The 19,934-nt window shown below is 39.3% G+C and overlaps 1 protein-coding gene across 6 annotated transcripts in view; it reads left to right on the top strand.

The window, feature by feature from the left end:
- The window catches only part of macrod2 (mono-ADP ribosylhydrolase 2), a 423,644-nt gene that overhangs the window by 22,891 nt on the left and 380,819 nt on the right, over positions 1-19,934 (top strand). The gene's annotated exons all lie outside the window — the stretch shown is intronic.

Raw genomic sequence — 19,934 nt, 5'->3', positions numbered from 1 at the left:
AATACAAATTAGACTGACCCAAGGAAAACATTGCAGGAAAACATGCTGACTGTCAGTGGTTTTTATATGTATATGTACACAGGAAATTAAAAAAAAAAGTTGAGCTTATTACGTCTCTAAATCTCCACATTAGTGGCAGAAATTAAGATGAGTTACAGAAAGAGAAAAGTTATCTCACTCACTCTGTACTTTGTATCGTCTTCACCATTCCCCTGAAACATGTGCTGGTTTCGGAGAATCGGAAGGATGCAATATGTCATCTTGATGAACCGACATGCGTTGATGTTTTAATCGAAGGAGCTCTATCTGTTGTACAGTCATAATGAAAAACTCTTGGCAAATGCACTGAACACCGGCAATCAGCAGCAGCTCTCTGGGGGTACATGGCTGCACAGTTGTTGCCCTCGTGTATGGTAATGAAGTACTGACTGGACGTCCTGATGAAATGGATTTCCCTTCTGTTGACACAAGTGATTGTGTGGTTACTGTAGGGCTTAGGGAATGTGGACTCATTATAGACAAAGACCTTCGTTCAGCGGAATGGTAATAGAAATGAGGCTAGGTTCTGGTGGCTATGATGAACGGTGAGTTTTATGTGAAATGTCTGGGTGATATGATTCTATTAGGCTTGATGGAGTTATTATTTTCCGAGGTCTTAGGGCTTACAAGTCAGTGTTTGATGTAACTACCCTGCAAACAATGAGTACTAATGAACTCCATCAGTTTTCCAAAACCAGAGCCCATTTAGGCTCATTTATGACAAAATGATCTCAACAGTGTTTCTTGCAGACTTTGTTAGGAGCAGATACTGCAGGATTTTATTTCTTCAGTTGGTCATTTAAAATAGTCATTAGGGTAACTGTGCCTTGCATACAGAGAATATTCAGTCAGATGCTTGACATGTCATACTGTGTAACAAACTCCCCAGAAGAACAAAGCAATTTTAACTTGACCATGAAGTTAGATTGGATTTTATTTCCATAACAGAGTGCGACATGTGGAGGAATCTTCGATAAGAGGAGAACAAGAGGAGACTGAAAAGAGGACTCTTGGGCCTTAGTGCCAGTGAGTGAAGAGGTGGTTAATGCACCGGGGTTCAGAAGGTTCCTTATATAAAGCAGTTATAGACAAGCTGATGATTTGTTGTGATGTACAGGGGGAGAGCAGTGGGACCTGACTTGGAGGTAGTGCGACCTCAAACAAACTGCATTTGTTTAACCTCGCTCAGCTGTGGAGCTATAATGGGATGATGGCTTCTGCTATTAGCATGATGAAATGGACAAATAAGTGACTTTAGCGAAACCCACTCAAGTAACGGGCTGCAATTTGGTTGGCCTTTGATGCCTCAGTAGGCTATGGAAACAATTTAATCTCTTTAATAGAATCTTGGTCCCCCCTCCACACCCAAACAAAGCAGATTAAGGTTCAATATAAGGCGAAGACCACGCAGTCTTTGTGATGGAACCGAATTCCCAATACTGTGGGTGGCATTTGGTTTTTTGTCTGCTAGGTGCAGATACTGGCCGGAAGCTCTCCCTGCACATAGAGCTAATGCTCTAATTCTGTTCAATTGTACTTATCTTACTTTATTCACTTTATTTACTTGTTATTTAACCAGGGTTAAAATCTTGGATTTCTTTTATGAGGGAGACCCCACCAAGGCAACAACAGCACATTACATAACACATTAAGCTACAGAGAGAACAATAGACAGATATATGGATACAACAAAAGATTGATTATGAAAAACATACAATAGATTTACATACTGCTAAAATAAGGCATATTACCTTGTCGGCAGAGCAGTGAAATCTCTCTGTACTATAAGCTTTATCTAGGTTACTGCATTATTGTGTTGTGCTTCAGCATGACGGTGAAGCTAATTATATCTCGAGTGGCTGAAACTCAGGCTGTTGTAAATAGTCAGCTCCTAAGCAGCTTCCACGCACTCCTCTTTGATATGAGCACTAAGGAAGCAACTGCTCATCTTTTTTCTTGCCTCTCCTGCCATGAGCAGGTGTTGATTGATATGTAAGAATATAATTTGCTGCGGATGAATGTGGAAGAGGTAAAAGTAGAGTAAAGAAGAAAATCTTGTGTTTGTCATCTGTTTTTTTTTTTTTTTTCTATCATTCATGGGTTGTGCCACTTAGACAAACATGAAGACAAGGTGCAGAGACACTGTATATTTATAGGTATACTTTGAAAAACTGCCAGGTGAGGGGAAGGAAGAAGAAGAAGAAGAAGAAGAAGAAAGGAAGATGGGAGTAAATTATGACAGGCAGGGAACTCAGAGGAGGATGTTGTCTACTCTCAGCAGATTTAATTTCCCATGTTCTCTCGATAATCAGGCACCACATGGCCATCCTCCAGCCACCACGGTTCCCCAGAGGCTGCGCCGCGTTGTTGATGAAACACATCACATTACAGTTGATATAAGTGCGTTTATCATGTCATACTGGGTATCTTGATAATTGGTGGAAAAGGCGGCATAAGTTAGCTCCATACTGCATGGCCAAAGGCTCGGAAAAAACATTTGGCCAGTAGACACAATTACCCCTTTTAATTACCCCTTTAATCATGTGATATCTCTTCAATATATAAGTCCAAATGGACACAAGGCAAAAGCACAGATGTTCAGATTTACTTGGCTAATATGTATATTTTTGCTTTCTTGTTAAAGGAGAAATAAGTTTGGCTTTTCCAGCCTCATTGCACAAAACTCAATCACATATGTAGACAAATTCAGATTATATATAAGTATATCTGCAGGTTAGTAATGCTTTTGATTAACAGAAGTGACTCAGTGATAGTGCCATCTGTTTCCAATAGCTTTTAAAACGTACTATCAAGCGTACAACGAAAACACACTGCAGGTATTTTAAGACAGTCCCTATTTCTTCCTTCCTTCTTCTTGTACAGCGCAACAGTGGAGGGCAGAGTTATGAGCGATCGACTGCCATCACAAAGCTATTCAGTCATGGCTAAAAAGCCTTCTTGTCAGGCCTAAAAAGAAAATGACAAAGTAGTTTTATTATTTCAGCATTTAGCATCATGATATAGGCTATTGCCTCAGTAAACATTTTTGTTGGATCTCTGCTCTAATGAGCTTCCTTGTTTGTCTCTGTTGTTTTAAATGCGTCTTCATTGTTTATGTCTATTGCAGACCACTGTAGCTTAAGGGAATTGCAGGGTTGAGAGGCTGATGTATGGGCTCCTGTCCTGTAATAAATGGAATAAATTGTATAACATTGTGTTTGGTATCTAATTGTTTGTCAGAATGCAAGTTTTTAAACAATTTATCCAACAGACATTTTTTTAATGCAAGATTAATCTAATTTTGGGTAGGTAATCAGATACAGTCACTGCTAGCACTCAGCTATCTCCACATTTATAGCTGTAGGTTATGTCATGGGCGTTGTATTAGTCATACAATTAGTCAACACTGCATCCATAATCCACACTGCACCAAATTATAATTGAACTAAGACTACTAAAACAACTTATCACATTTAACGCCCAGGAGAGCAAATCATACCACATCATATCACACCAGCACAATGTCATGTGTTCATAACAAAAAGCTTTTAAAAATATCTTATTTTATTAACTGTCTCGGTTAAGCTCACTAATTGTCATCACACTATACTCTCTGAATCACTCATGAATTGCAAATTTAAATGTAACAGCTGAAATAATGAAAAAAAAAAAAAAACAGTGTAAAACATTCCACCTTCCCTTTGTTTTGCAAAATTACTCCGCAGAGCTTACCATCTGATGCAAGGCATTGCACATAGTCACAGAGCAGGTGAACATATTTGAGAGGGATATCAAACTTGACTGCCCTTTGAGCTTGAATATTGCAAAATACTAACTCTGACATCTCTCTTCCTTTTCTTCCTTTATCCTTCGTGAGGTGATCCCTTCTCACACAAAGAGAATGGCTGTAGTCTTCACATACTGAAAATCCCTGCAACATAAAAGGCAATCTTGGTGTGTGTGTGTGTGTGTGTGTGTGTGTGTGTGTGTGTGTGTGTGTGAGTGTGAGTGTTAGTAAGAAAATCATAGTGCCTTGAATCAACATATAGGTTACTGGTGTAAGTGAGTCATCACATTTCAAGAGGTCTTTTTGCTTCTTATTCGTAGGGATATTGGTCACTAAATACAATCGTGTAGCACAATGCTGAAGCACTAAATATCCAGCGTCTAATTGTATTAAATCTAATACATTAATACTGCAATAATGCACAGCTATTTTATTGGACTACAATATATTGTTAAAATGCACCCAAAGAGATGTCTAAAGTATGTGAAGAGATTATTCATCTGACATTTGATTTTCCTTGGCAAGGTGACATTGTAAGGCGTGATAATTGTTTCTGTAAGTGTGTTTGACATTACACGGTTACACTAGTATACCAACGTAGTAAAGTCCTGAAAACAGCTACACAATGATTTCCATTTAGAAGACAACTCAATTAACTGCGGGCCAATTAATGCTGTCTGTGTGGCTGAAATTAATGAAGAGGCATGTCAGAGCAGGCCAGCAGGATGGAAGGAGAAGTAGAAGGTCAGGCAGTATTTTCATTGATGATTTTATCTTACGTGATGCTTCACCTAAGAATGAAATGTCAATGATTATTTGCCTTATAAAAGGACCAAGCGTGGTCAATATGTATGTGATTCAGTAAAGTAACAGTAGCTTAGTGTTCAGATAATCTGTATTCTGAATAGGCCCTGCTACAGCCTGCTCCTAATTTCTGGGGTGTATTCATAGCTGATGCGCTTCTAAATGTATCAGCCCACATTGACTCTGAAAGAAACGTGACATGTTGTAAGCAAAGAGGCAGACTGTACTCACTTTTCAAATCAAGCTGACTGACAACATAAGGGAAAGTTGCTGTTCTTATCCTTCTTTTCCTTTCATAAGGGAAAGAAGGATAAGAACAACATAAAACTTAAACACCACTTCTTTTCACCAGTAATAAATGATAACTTGAAGCTTTATACTTTTAAGCAGGATTCCACAGTTTGCCTTCAGGCAGCTGATAGCCTAAAGACAGAGCACTCTTCTATGGATTTCTGTTTTGGGATTTGTAAGTATATAAAAGCAGAGATCTGGATTTTGTGTCCTGGGACACAACAACTTTTAGGCATTTTGCTGATTTCTCACTGAAAAAAAAAAAGCTAGTTTTGATTGACTGGCGCGCTTTCTCCCAAAAGAGAGGCCTGGCTTCGGGTAGGTGGAACTCTTTTTATGATGAAGTGGACCTGAAGTGGCCAAAACACAACAGTCAGAGTTGAGAGGTACATCGGCTGGCCGTCAGCTGGCAGCAGGTCGATGTGATTCATAACAGTGAGTAAAGTTCACAGTCTCTTAGTGGTAAGAGAGCACAGCCTACATTCAAAATGTGAAAGAAAGTTGCCATTAAGTAGTCATTAAGGGCTGATTAGAAAGGGGAGCAGGGCACCATCATTTTGGAACCGATACTGTAATGCTCGCTGTTAGCCATAATAAGCACATCTTAATTCAAAGTTTTTATTTTAACTGTCTTGGAAGAGACTTTCTCTCCTGAAGAAGCAAACTATAAACAAACAAATAAACTATGTCCAACAGAGAGAGAGGGCAAAATTATGTTTACCCATACTCAGACAATTTGGCACCCTGAAATGAAGATTATTTTTTGTTGTTTTGTTAGACTCATGCAAGTTGGCATCAAATAGTCAATCATTTGTTTAGTGGAGCTCTCTCTCAAGCTGTGCAAACACACCCAGTGCCACTTTTTAGTAGCAACCAGGGAGATCTTGTGTTTGTCCCAAAAATCCATGTGTGTATGTTTCAAGTTTGGAGGTGTTAAGAAGCCAAGTAAAGCAGCATGGAATGAGGAGTGCATTGCCTCCCCCCTGAGAGCTTCATTATGGTAAACTAGGTTTAGGCTTTCACTCTAAACACCAGCTGGCGTCTCAATCACAACCGTCTGCTGTGGTATGTCAACATATTTAGATGTTAACACTTTTTTTTATGACAGTTCCTTTCCTGTTCTGTGGTTGAGACAAGGACTGCTTGCTACAGTGTTTGAAATTTAATCAGCTTTACAGGTATTTTAAATTTGCATTTTGGTAGAGGATGTTTTGTGTATTGTTAGATTATTTAGCTTCCCAGTCAATGTCAACGGAGCATGGACAAGGATGAATAATTGTTTATGTCTCTACAACCTCAGCTCATGAGTTACTATTGAGTTTTCTCAAAACTCCAGACAGCACCGTTGACAATATTGACAATATTACTGATGTTATTATGCATGGCTTTTCTGCCAGTTAAGGTCAGACAGACCTCTGCTACAGCACCGTCTAACATTGGCCTGTTCATTTTCATTTGACCCAAAGCTGTACAGTTGCAGGCAGTCAATGGAATGAGCAATCGTGAAAGAAGTCATTTAATGTTGTTGAGTACAGCTGCTGAGTACAGTAACGCTCTTGTCGGATTCAAAACTTCTCTTCCGTCTCGTAACCTGCTTTTTTTTTTTTTTTTTTTTTTTTTTTTTTTTTGAAGGCTCCAACAAGTACTGGTGAAATCCTACAGAATTTTGATAGTTGCTACCTTTGGTGAGAGTTTTATAATTTAAGGAAATTTAAAATTAAAATGTTTCTCACCAAATGTTCTAAAACTTAGGTACTGGTTTGTATATTTCCCTCTTTTTTTGTTTCTTAAAGGGAACAGGGATCGTTTAAGAGGTAAGGCAGTGTTTCATGTATGAGTAGCTTAGACGGTGTTTAGTTTTTTTTACATTTACCCCTTCTCTCAAATCTGTGTTTACTTTTCTCCGATGTAAAGAATGTACTAACAAACATTGTCCTTGTCTGAGACATGATCTTCTAGGGCGTAAGGTATAAGGAAGGCTAAGATGCATGTGTACTCGTTGTTTTTCAGGCTCATTCTCGAGTTCCTGCAACCAGAGATTTGATGTAGGGGTCTCGAAAACCTGTGTGCTTGGAGATTAATCATAATAAAAGACAACAGGCCTGTGCTTCATAATGCTAAATGGTGTATGGGAGAATGTACCACTCATGCCTGCATTCTTTGGCTGCGTGTCTCATTCACTTCCTTTCCTTTTCCCTAGCAAAACGGCTTTGTGGGTTGAAAGTTATGTTAATAATCAAAACAAAGAAATATGTTGGCATCTCACGCCGATAGTTAAAGAGGCCAAGAAGCACACATTCACACATGCCCACACAATGTTTTGTGCGTAGGCAAAACATTAGGGTCAGGCCTGGGCTTCATTAGGGAAATGCACTCAATTGCAATTAGTGGTATACATATTCTTCCGTGCACTTACCATTTGATTGCATTGTTATTGCACAAAGGCAAGATAGATGGCTGTATATTTGACGGCGTATACTTTTTCAATTAGCAAAGTTTTCTGGGTCTGTGGCTATGTGTCCCACGGGCATAGTACATGAAGCAGACAGCCTGAATAGAGCAAAGTTAGGTTTGAATTCATTAACAATTAGCCTAACTAAGAGCACACTGGATGCTACAAATTGAGATTGGATAGTACAAATGTAGGATTTTGTGATTTCCCATAGTCTTTTTAATGCCAAATTCAACAACGTGCTGTATAATCAGCCTAAAGGTCAGAATAATTTAATATACAGACTGATCCTTAAAGGGACTGCAGCAAAGTGGAAAATCTGACAGTCTGTGACAAATGTGACATAATTATTTAATCTTTCAGAGCATGAGAAGGAAAAAAAAAAAACATTCAGTATAAAGCATTTTCAGCTGTGGCAGTGCTAATAAAAGCATTTGTTGGAGTACTGGTGGAGATTTTACCCATTTATTTGTACATTTATGACTGTGAGACACTGTCCTCCCAGTCCGGGCCACAGCAAGAGGCCAGGAGGCGGAAGATGAATACCTGATAGCTACACTCCCCAGACATTACTAAATGAGCAAACTGGCAGTTTACAGCTACCTCTAAATGTAACCTGCATGTTTTATAGATGAGAAGAATCTCACTAACTGTCAGAGAATGAAAGCACCTCTCAGGATGGTACCATAATGGCCTCTCAGTAAAATGAGACAGGGCTTTATGGGTGTTTATCATTGCACATTTCACCAACTTTCTTTTACGGGCCAAAAGGAGATGGCAACAAAGCTTGCTAGAACGTCGGAGCTTTTATTTCATTACCCAATATTTCAGATTGATCAGAGAGCGCAAGGAATGTTCCAGTGCATTATTATTCAGACAGCAATTAAAGTGAAAGCACTACTGTAAAAAGATCAAGTAAATACCTGTGTGTGTGTGTGTCTACTAACTGCTGCATTCCCCACATGACTCTTAACGCTATGCTTGTTTTGTGTGCTATTTACATGTACATGATGGGGAGCCTTGCTGCCTTTCTATTTATATTGTGTTTATCAACCCTGTCACCCCTCACATGACTTTACTTTGCATTACTGGTGATGATAAATGATGATTTTGGGGTCTAAACAGCTCACTTTTTAAATGGTGATGCTAATCAAAGTGTTTTTAGACCGAATTCAAAGACGGCTAGAGTTTTGTGTCGGTAATTGAAATCTTTTAATTTGACTATTTGCATGTCAAATATGCAAATTTTGTCCCTGAGCTGTTTTCTTGTCAGAGTGGAAAAAACGGAAATAGCATTAAACCTTGGGACAAAACCCTGAAGAGCCCTGTCAATCCAAACTAATGAAATTCTTTTATAGTGAGCTGCTTCTTAAGGTAGAGTGGCTTAAAAAATAACTGTAAAGCAATTACACCAATGAATAAAATGTAAAAATAAATAAAATATGACTTTTGGTTTTTAAGATGGTAATATGAAACTGGATATGAAAAATTGCTGATAAAAGCATCTTTTCATAATCTACCACCAGAGACTAACAATGCCTATGACCCTATAAATCAGTCTTGGAAACAAGGCAGGAAGTCTCCAAAGGTTGCAGGATACGTGGTCAGAAGTTTCCGGCCAAATTGCAAGGTTTCACTACATTTGTCTTCCCACCACTGGGAGGTCATCAGGAGCTCATATGCCTGAGAAGTGCTGAATTAGCTTTGAGTGGACAAAGATGGAGACTCCCAAGGAATCAGCAAGCAGGTAGAACAAAAGGGCTCACTTGGAAGCTAACAGGGCTTATCAGTTTTCTCAATTAGTTGGCTGCTAGGAGACGACCACTGAAACGACTTTGGCAAAGAGGCTTTATTACAGTTACTTGGAACGGATGGCCAAGAAGGCGGAGTCTTTATGATTCCTATATTATTGGATTCTGATATAATAAAAGCATAATCAGTAATCTGTTTGATAGTATGGCTGTGTCTAACATTCCATACGCTTGCATATGAAATTGGAGTCGTCTAATTTGCTAATATCATCATAAGCCCAAGTTTTCATTTCAGGGCTTTTTTTTCAGGCCTTACAGTTATTATTATTAATTACCAACCTTTAAGGCAGCACAGCTCAGCATCTCTGTCTTAATGCCAGTGGGAGTGTTGCGTGTGAAGACTGAGATTTAGATCAGCGTCATTCTTTAACCGTCGTCTCAGAGTCAGGTGTGAGAGGGCAGGTGTCACAGGCCTGTGTTACAGACGAGGCACCGATGGGAGAAAGACGAGAGCTGCTGGCCTTCCTATTGCCTTACAAATGCCTCAGGCCATCAAGCAAGCATGCACCCCAGCCCTCCCCATCACAGTAACTCAATAGCCATCTCTACACCACCCTTCAATGTCTCAACACCTTTCAAAGGTTGAAAAATGCTTCACAGCAGTTAGCTCCCCAGGATTTTGACCCAGCAGTGCAGGTCATCACTCTGAGACAAAGAGATTCTTATCAGTCCGGTCACCCTCTCCTCGCCCACCTCCATCCCCTGCCCCTCACACAGTGAGCGATGACTTTTCTGAAACTTAATATCAGTGATATCATCAAGGTGCTTCTTTACTCCTCTCTTAGGATTGAGTGGGGTGCTGTGAAAAAAAATACCATCAGGCACTTGGCTGACGGAGGGCGCCTCTAGGGAGTGTTGGTCAGTTTGGTGCCATTAAGCAGTGTGTAATACAAGACTGAGAGAGAGACAGGCAGACAGAGAGAGAGAGGGAGAGAGGGAAAAAGAGAGATAATTGTGAATGAAGAGGTTAATGCCCCATAACTCTTTTCTCCCGCCAGTAATTCAACAGCAGGGAGAAATTACAAGCTGCCCTACTGCTCAATCCATTATGTTTCCCTTTGAAACTGATTGCATTTTTAGTGTAATGCTTACCCTTCCCCACTCTCTTTTTAAAGCAAAAAAATACACATTTTCTATATAGTTTTTCCAAAATAAATTGGGTAAAATACTGTATATTCCCCTTGTGTTTTGTAAAAAACTGCAGGCCCCATGTCAGTGTTGATGGCTTTTCTTGCTCACAGTACCTAGAATAGTCAATCTATGGAACATACAGTATTCCTGTATTTCTATGTGCGAGTAAACAAAGTTGTTAGAATATTACAAAGGGATATTACCATGGAAATCAAATTGCACTGATCATAAAACCCAACAATAATTGGGCAAAAGTGTTTACACAGCTCAGTATACCAGATAATCACCTAGCTCTTATATTCAGGCTTCTAACTGGGATATGATCTTAACTGGGTTATTATAAACAGGACATGATGGTTGGCATACGTGAGCACCCAAAATATTAGGGAACGTCTGCTGTGCATGTAAATGTATCCACCAAGGCCTCAATTAAATTGCATATTTACGAGGAGTTTTCCCCTGTGATGCCACTCCGCTGAAATGATTTCTCTTGGAATATTGTTTTACATGACAAAGAAGAATACGTGTGGATATAAAAGTTCTCCTAATGATGATAGAGTTATAAGTATGACTGCTATTCTGGTGGAATTGAAAAAAATGGATGGGTAAGGTCCATTTTAGTGGGGACAATCGTTTGCATCAGTTGTAAAACAAAATGCAAAATTTGTTGTTAACTATATATAAAATTCGCCATGGACATGCACATTTCACTGTCTTTGTTTTAACAGCTAGTACACACTTTCATCATCTCGCACCAATTAAAATTTCAGTTTTTGCTCCTACAGTAATGCAGAAGATGTAATCATGTTAATAGTAGGATAATATGCAAAAATGAGTAGCATATTATCGCACAATATTTGTACTCTGATGCATCTGTTTGCTTCCACTGTGCACTACTCTACAGAAGAATATGCACATTTATATTCAGTCCCTCAGAGTGAATTCATAAAGTTTTCATGAGGGGTGAATTAATTTGATCCCTGAATGCGTAGCTATTACAACTCGTATTGTGGCTGTCAACATGCATCGAAAGCCTGGACAGAGTAGACGTCTAAGACCCAGGCAACCTCATTACAAACCACTGAGAACTCCTTTTAGAGACACTGTTTTTATTGCAGTTATTCTTAAGCCTCAGTATAAGGTCATTCATGTATTTCTTTTTTTACATAATGTACCAAAACGTAAGTATGAATAGATAATAAATTCCTAAGATTGTCAAATAGTGGCTCATTGTAAGGTCAGAGTGAGCTCTTTTTTTTCATTCCTGTTCACAACCACTCACCTAGTCAGATAAATCCACAGTCCTCTAGTCAATCAGCCAAGCTCACAGATCGTGTGCCCAATCTGCACTCTGCTTATCAACTAATCACAACAGAGTGCTATAATCAAATAATCAATGAGCCGTTTGACCAGAGTCAATATCCTACCTTCCAAAGCTGACAATTTAGGTTTCCATTTATCTGCCTGATCTGACATGTAGCTCAATAGAACAGCCTTTATACTATCTATCCTAAGTACATGATCAGTTCACTTTAGTCTAGCTATGCCTGCTAAACAGATAATTGTCATTATGTGACCGATTTGGAAAATGGACAGTGTGTAAAAATTGACAGAATTCCCTATCTGGCTACCATATACCCCTGAGGATCAGTATAATCTATTGTGGATAAGAGACAGAATGAACATTTACAGTTTATACAGAAACATACAATGAGGAAAACAACAGCTTAAGCTCAAATGTCTTTTTTGCCAACATTATGAGCAGTGCAGGTTTGTGAGAGAGCAACGGTCAGAGTGACATCCCACAAACTATGGATCTAAGAAATATATCTGTGTCGCAATATTCATGTATAATAGAGAAGTACAGGGTGAATAAATACGAGCCGTTCAGAAAGGTGATGTTATTTCTTTTCTTTTATCTGTGCTGTTGGAGAGAAAAGTGGCACAGGACATCAAACACATAGCTATTATGTTCCTGAGGCTGAAGACAGTTCTGAAATTGAGGAAAAATAGCAGGCTCCCCTCCTCTGATAGCAAGGCTCAGCTGTCTTTTCGCATGGCAGGTCTTGACATTGGGGTGCTTCTACTCCCTCATAATGAACACGGCTGTCTGCTTTGGTCATGGGCCAGAGGTGGTGTGGCGTGGATTGGGAGCCGGTTTCATTAGCTGGGGTGCATAGCCAAATTTCAGGTCTCTGATGGACTGTGACACGGTAGGCCAAGTTTTCCTTTTGGGCAGCGCAGGGTCTGAACTGTGGAACTAAGCCTCTGTCAGTCCAGATGGGGTCTGGCCACAGCAGATTACCACCCCTTCACTAGACTGCTATTGGCTCTGAAGAATTATTCAGAGAGTAATACATTGTAATCCCTCACTTCACCGTGACATTTCCCATTCATGGCACAAAATCCCTTTGACACCTGTCAACAGTCGCCAAAACATGGCAGCATTGCACAGAATGCAACTTTAAAGGTGGATGGTGTGTGGGTGGTGGCTTAAGATTGGCATAAAAAGACAGAAAGCAGTAATGACTGATGTGAGTTTGGTATGTTTTATAACCACAAAGCCTTTTCAGTTTCAGGACAGGTATGAAGGGAAGGTGTGAAAGTGTAAAGAAACAGTGAAATTACTTTCCTCTAGTCATTTTCCCATTGTCAGCAAGATAAGAAAAATAACATGACACATTCAATGAAACTGGGATATTATCCAAGGGATGACACATACATGATACATACTGACTGTTCAGTAGCTCCACATTGGTACATGCACAGCCCCCAAAAAACGTATGTGCTGACAAACGTGTGAATCATCAGTGCAGACACCCAATGCAGTATAAATAAAATCGAAGGAGTGTCTACTGTCCGTGTCCATTTAGGGCTATACGTGGGCCTTGATGCTGAGTTAAGTTTTGCTAGACTCACTGGAAAATCCCACAGGTTGACTGGCTTACCAGGGAAACTCCCACTACTCCAGATGGCCAGTCCACCCCTATTCAGTACAAAATGAAACAGGAATTTTGAGACATATGGCTCATCTGTAGTAAATGCACTAAGCAAAGATTGAAGCTGGATCTGCCTGATTGTTCCCTGGGCGAGTGCACTTGTTTGGTTTTCTTCTTGTCACCAAACACATCCAGACAGTGGAAGACTTTCTGAGGTTAAGCTCTTCAAAACAGATGGCTGAAATCTGCTCAACTCTCGGGGGTTAAATACCCTCTTTATTTCCTCAGGTACCCTAAGTGGTATTGTGTTTTACAGAAAGCTTGTGACATACGGGTCAAACTGTAGATGAGTTGGGTGTTTGTAAGTGTTTTGCTGCTTCAAGTTAATCTGGGCATTTATCACCACATCTTCTTGTTCCCGGAGCCATATGGTCAGGGAGAAGCATCTGAACCAAATCTGCAAAAGAAGTGTGACAATGCCTGACTAAATGCCATTCATAGTCTTGTAGAAGTGGAAAGCACTGACCACATTATCAGGAAATTCTGGGAAAGCATCTCCTCTCTGTAGTGGAGGGCAACATGGAAGGTTGAGCAGCTCAGAGAACCAGAATGGGAAACAGTTAAGGGTGTTAGTGCGCAAGGGAGGAGGGAAGTCACAGAGGGCGTGGATGGACTTTTACACAGGCTGGGCTTAAAGAAAAGAACCTCAAGGATTTCAAAGAAGCTCCTCCATATTGAGCGGTTCAGTGCCTCTCACTGCATCTCCTTGTCACTCACGCAGCAGAGCAACTCGCCGGACAGCTGGGCTTCGGCTGAACCCGTAGCTGGGAATGAGATGGGCTGTGAAAGCGATGGGCTGAGTCCGAGTCATACTGCGGCACAGGGAAGAAAAGGAAGATGAGTAGAAGAATCAGAGTCTTTGTCAGAGTGGTCATTAACTCCAGTTGAACCTTTAGTTTGTCAATAACTGTGATTACTGGCCAGACCCTCAAGCATGTGGACTGACAGGGCCATGACCCGCTCTAACTCCCTGACTACCATGAATGGCATCAGAAGAAAACACTCAGGAATGCAAGTTACAAAATGCTTTTTTGACTTGTTGCATTAACATACTGTATATCTTACAGCATGTATTTATAAAGTGAAACATTAGATTCTCTATGTGTGTTTTCAGTAAGATATTATGTTTTAATTCAACAATCTATAAACATATTAATTTATTTTTTTCCTCATATTTAACTTAGGTGTTGGTGACTGTATGAAACTTATTCTGTCTGGCTGGTTCTGATTCCAAACTTCGGCCAAACATGGAAACAGAAGACTTCTCTCCTTTCAAGACTTTAATGAGATCGAGCAAAAGTATAAAAACATGGACGTGTTTGTGTGTGTGTAGTTCTGCAAAGAGAAATCAATGACATTGTTCAAGCCATCATACACAATGCATAGAGTATTTTATATATATTTATATATATGTACACACACACACACTAAATCTTAAAATCTTAAACCACTATTAATTGCATAATCCTTATGCAGTGTAACTACTTTGGCATGTAAACAATGCACTCAATAATACAAACATGGAACAAGAGCATTCAGATAATCCCTACTATCTAATCAACAACCATGTGTATTCTAGCTAGCAGGTGTAGAGTCTAGCAAAGTATGCTAACTAACTGAAGCTAAATCACCAATGTTACCATAAGGTTGCAAGAACTACTACAACAATAGCATTAAATTAACTGATAACATAAATGATATGACTTACAGGTCTCAAGGACACATGCACATGATGTTAACTGACTAATGTAGTCTCTAGACGGCAGACATAAATCTCTTCTCTTTTCACTCTCTGTTCTCTTCATTCCTGCGCGTGCCCGTTCCAGGTATCCAGGTCACACCCGCACTAAATCTCTGTAAATGTTGCCGATTGACGGCCTTATGTTCACTAGGCACTAGGTAGGTTTGCTGAGTGCTCTTGCTTTACATTCACACAGCTGCACATATTAACAACTGGAAACAGCCCAGTACAACTACAATGATGGTTTGCTACTGAGCAGCTTGGGGGTTGAGTGAACAATAGTGGTGATCCCTGCCCGGATTTATCCTTTCAGTCTGGGATCAAACCAGTTACCTTTTGGCCCCAAGCCTGCACCACTGGGTTTCTTCTTAGCATGTTTGAAAATTCTGCTTGCTTTGTGTATCATAAACCATCATAAAAAATCATAAAGCTCCCTGTGATTTGTGTTTGAGTGTGTGTATGCGTGGCTATATCTGTGGGTTTCTACACTTGTGTTGGTGGTACTCCTCTGTCACAATTTGTCCATCACTTATGTCAGTAGTGTTCAGTGGAAGTGTGTGTGATATGGGTGATGCTAATTCTTATCCCACTGATCAAAGCAGACCCAAGAGAGCGATGTGAATGATGCAGGAGGGTAATCTGTCATGGAACATACATCATGTCCAATGTGGTCCTGACGAATGTCAGACTGCAGAGCTCGAGTGGAAAAAGTAAAAGGTTGTCAGGAAAGGTCCCTGCCCGGTGAATTAAATAAATGTTTCATGAATTTTAAACAGCTTGCTGTTTGTCTGCCTGCAGTTTTAAAAGACCAAAAGGTTTAGAAAAAAACAGAGTACAGGCTGATGGAAGGAATCTGCATATATTTGCATTCATTTTGCAACACGTTAATTTGCCTCCTTCTCTTAGAAGCGCATTTACAGTGTCTGTGTGTCTTGTGCTTGGTTCTCCACAGTGCCTCTATATCGGAACAAAATAGTCTTTCTAGCATGTCATTTTCTTCCCTTAATCTCCGATCTTTTAATATGCCGACAAAATGAAATCTCTTTACTTCGTCTTTTATTTGTCTGTTTTCAAAAATATGGTTTTCTCTTGCAGTCAAGGTGAAATCCTGGTTTGGTCATGGAAGAGGTGTGCAGCCTCTAGTTCTCATTCATTAAGTGCTATTCTCTCTCTCATTCTTTATAATTGCTTTTTTTACTATGTCTTGTAATATCAGTTTCGCCTTGTGTAAGAAATTAACTGATAATTGCAGATGATTATATTATTAAATAATCACGGTCTTGTAAATACCTACTGCAAGCAATGTTCCTTGAGGTACCATACAGACTGGCGACTCATTATATGACAAAGAAAAAGATGCCACTGAACTTTACACCCTGTGCTCATACTCATAGCCTCCTCCATCTTGCTCATCCTGTTTTTTTTTTTTAACTGAATATTGCTTCTGAGGAACTTGCCATAACACCTTTACTGAGGAATTTTTGTTCTGCGACCTAATTTAGTTTGAGACATTGGCTGTCTGTATTATGTTATTTCCCCCTTAATTTGGAGGCCCTGTTCTTTGATACATGGTTTAATCATTCATTTAATGATGAGAGCTGATTAGATGATTTTCCTGACTGTTGTAAAAATACTGTGTTAATTTAGAACAGTTGGATAGGGAGACCTGGATTTATGTTAGCAAGTGTTTGCCCTGTTAAAGTGTCCTTGAGCAAGACACCAAATCTTCCTAGGCCGCAGGGATGCTGTTTTGAAGCTCACCTTTCACTCATCATCATTATCATTGTGAATAAACACAGATAGCTAAACAAACTCAATAAATTCAGATAATAAATGCATGAGAAGTCATATCATCATATATGCAAAGTCAGAATGTAGTTTGGTGCTGGACACCAACAGCTCTAGTCATCTTTTTTCTGTTCCCTAGTAGTCAGATGGATGGGCATGACCGTGGTGACAGCAGGGAGGAGGGTTTATACTGATTGCTCCTTGATTATAAGTTCTGTGGCAGGTGCAGATGAGAGTTCTCATTTTCTGCTTACATGAATCTTCCCAGAAAATGTTTTAATCCCTAATTGCTATATTTACATGCACAGAGAATTCTCATCTTGAATATGTTACTTTAGTAACATGCCTTTGGGTCTACACATGAAAACGTTTAAATGCGGTGATTTGATTTTAGTTGAAGGAATATGTTTTGTTTGTGTTAATATTATCATGTACCTACTATAGAATATACCCTAATGATGAGAAACCTGGTAAAGAAACCTGACTTTCCTCTGCGCTACATTTAGTGTGACTTGTGAACATTGCAATTATTATATTATTACATTTACAATACGACAGATTGCTCAGAAGAGCTTCACAAAAGACGGTAGTGATTAAGTGAAATGTATTCATGGCAAGGAAATAATTTTATGCAAAAGGGGAAGTCAAGTTTAACATGACAAAGCAGTTCCTGCAGTGTGGTAAAAGAAGTACAGCAATTTTAGGTTTCCAGTCATAGTCATAATGCCTCTGAAACATTCATGTGCATGGCATCCTTAAATTGACCTTCTGCCCTTTCCTGAGTTCATTCATCAGATGAAATAAAACATTAATTTGGCTTTATAGTGAAATAAAATTGAAACTAAAATTGCTTCATGTGAGCTCATAGTTTGGCTTTTGCACTGGATTTAATCTCTTTTTCTTATCCATGTCTTTTTCTCTACCCAAGGGACAATGGCTAAGTCTGAGTCGGCCACATTGAACCCTGACACATCTTCCTCTTATTGGGTAATGGCTTGAGACAGGCGATATTGACCTACCTGACTGATGTAGCTCCACAAGGTTTTCATTATAAACCTTCCAGCTTACTAAAAGGTCTCTTATATTAGCTGGGACTCGATCTCTATTTGAGAGACATTTTCGTAATAACTATTTGAAGGGAAATAACATTGCTTTATTGAGCCAGGGGTTAATTCAGCAGCCAATTGTTGACAGGACCTAAAAGGACCTGTGTCTGCTGATGACCTTAAGACTGAATATGTTGTAAAGCCAGTCTACAAGAATTAATATTGTAGTAGCACAGGAAGTACTTAACCATTCTTTGTTGGTCTTTTGACCACATAAATTCTGGTGTATGCCTCATATTAATAGATTGACTCAGTTTGTGTTCAGTATGTATTCGCTAAAGGACACCTAGAAAGGCAAACTTGTCAGGACTAAATAAGGTTTAATTCAGCTATTGCTCAGAGAAATGTGATAAAACATGATGTGATACATTGCAACATCATTTAGTTAAAGGTAGGGTTGGGTATCTTTTGTTTTTTTTTCCAAAACCAGTGCTAAAACGATACTTTTAAAACGGTACCAGTGACTGAACTGATATTTTTAAAAAATAAAGCACAAAATGACGGTCAACGACATTAAAGAACGGCTTTTTTTTAATTGCAAAGGCAAATTTGAACTTGAAATTGAACAATATATTAACTTGTATCAGCTTAAAGTATACTTAAATATAAGTAAGAAAAAACACTATCAACAAATTTATATAACAAATTCACATAATAAATAAAACCTAACCCAACTGTAATAATTTAACACTAAATAACCGTTACAGTACTAATAACAACAAAATAAATTTTGAGTGGGGATCAACAATTGTGTCCCTAACGCCGGGGCTGGGGACACCCACACTGCCGGCTGATGTGCTTGGTATCGGGTCACGCAAGCAGGTGAACATTGTATTGCATGCATCACCAGATGCTCCATTAAATTTGATGTGTTCCCCCCTTTACATGCAGTTGTTTTTAAACATTTGTTGCACGTCCCTGTGTTGGAATCTTTTCGAGTGAAATACAGCCACACTTCAGACCGTTACAACTTTTATGCATTTTAACCGTGTTTAAGGTAGCTACTAGCTAACGGTAGGCTACCGGCTGCCATCAGAACAAGTGTAATGTTAGCTTGTGAAGGCATGCATGGTGATGCTTCTGTTGCCTGTAAGGTCCATTTCGGAGCACTAGAGGGCGAATATTTCAATTGACAGTTCAGGCATTTAAGTGGCACCAAAATCTGTGTTGCAATTCAGTCCAGTAGGTACTCGTTGTATAGGAGTACCCAACCCTAGTTAAAGGCGTCATAGGCAACCAGAGCAATCCGCACTCACATGCTGTTTTTCAAATGATTCCACTGTCAAATTGGCTCTCTCCAGAGTCTGTGCATCACACAGAGGACAACATTACAGTCTGCACCAGTGGAGTTCAATGCCCAGTTATTACAGGAACTGTTATGGCCAAAATAGTGAGCAAACTAATTTACTATCCATCAATGTTGTTATTGTCCATGTGTGTCTGTTCAGCTTTTAAATTACACAGTAGAGAGGCAACAACACCATACATTTGGTGTAATGATTAGTGTCAACATCACTCAGCAAAGGAATATAATTGCACATGTATTTAATTATGTTTACAACAAATCTGGCTCTTCAACTTTAAATTTTATTTATCACTTTAGTGCTGACACGTAATCCCATTTGTCATTTTGATTGCATTATTCCAGTGTCGCTAAAATAGAAAATAGGACATGCCCCTGGCTTCATCAGTTCATTCAACATTTTAAAACTGAAAATATGTTCCTTTGCAGAAGAGTAGACCTTTTATTTAGTTCAAGGAGGTGCCAAAGTTGAAAGTAAAAAGACTTTCTGGGGCTTATGGTATAGAAACATCACAGATGTGAGAGAAGATTACAGTGGAGTGCAAGTGTTGGTGTGTCTGTGTAGAGACTGCCAAATAGGGCAGAGGAGGCAGAGGGATTACAACCAAACAATTCAATAATATCTGCTGTAGTGCTAGTAAGGCTGATAAGCTACTAACCTCAGTTTTACATATTTCTGACA

Source organism: Thunnus maccoyii, chromosome 14, assembly GCF_910596095.1.
Source record: "Thunnus maccoyii chromosome 14, fThuMac1.1, whole genome shotgun sequence".
Taxonomy (NCBI): domain Eukaryota; kingdom Metazoa; phylum Chordata; class Actinopteri; order Scombriformes; family Scombridae; genus Thunnus; species Thunnus maccoyii.
This window is presented reverse-complemented; position numbering and strand designations above follow the sequence as displayed.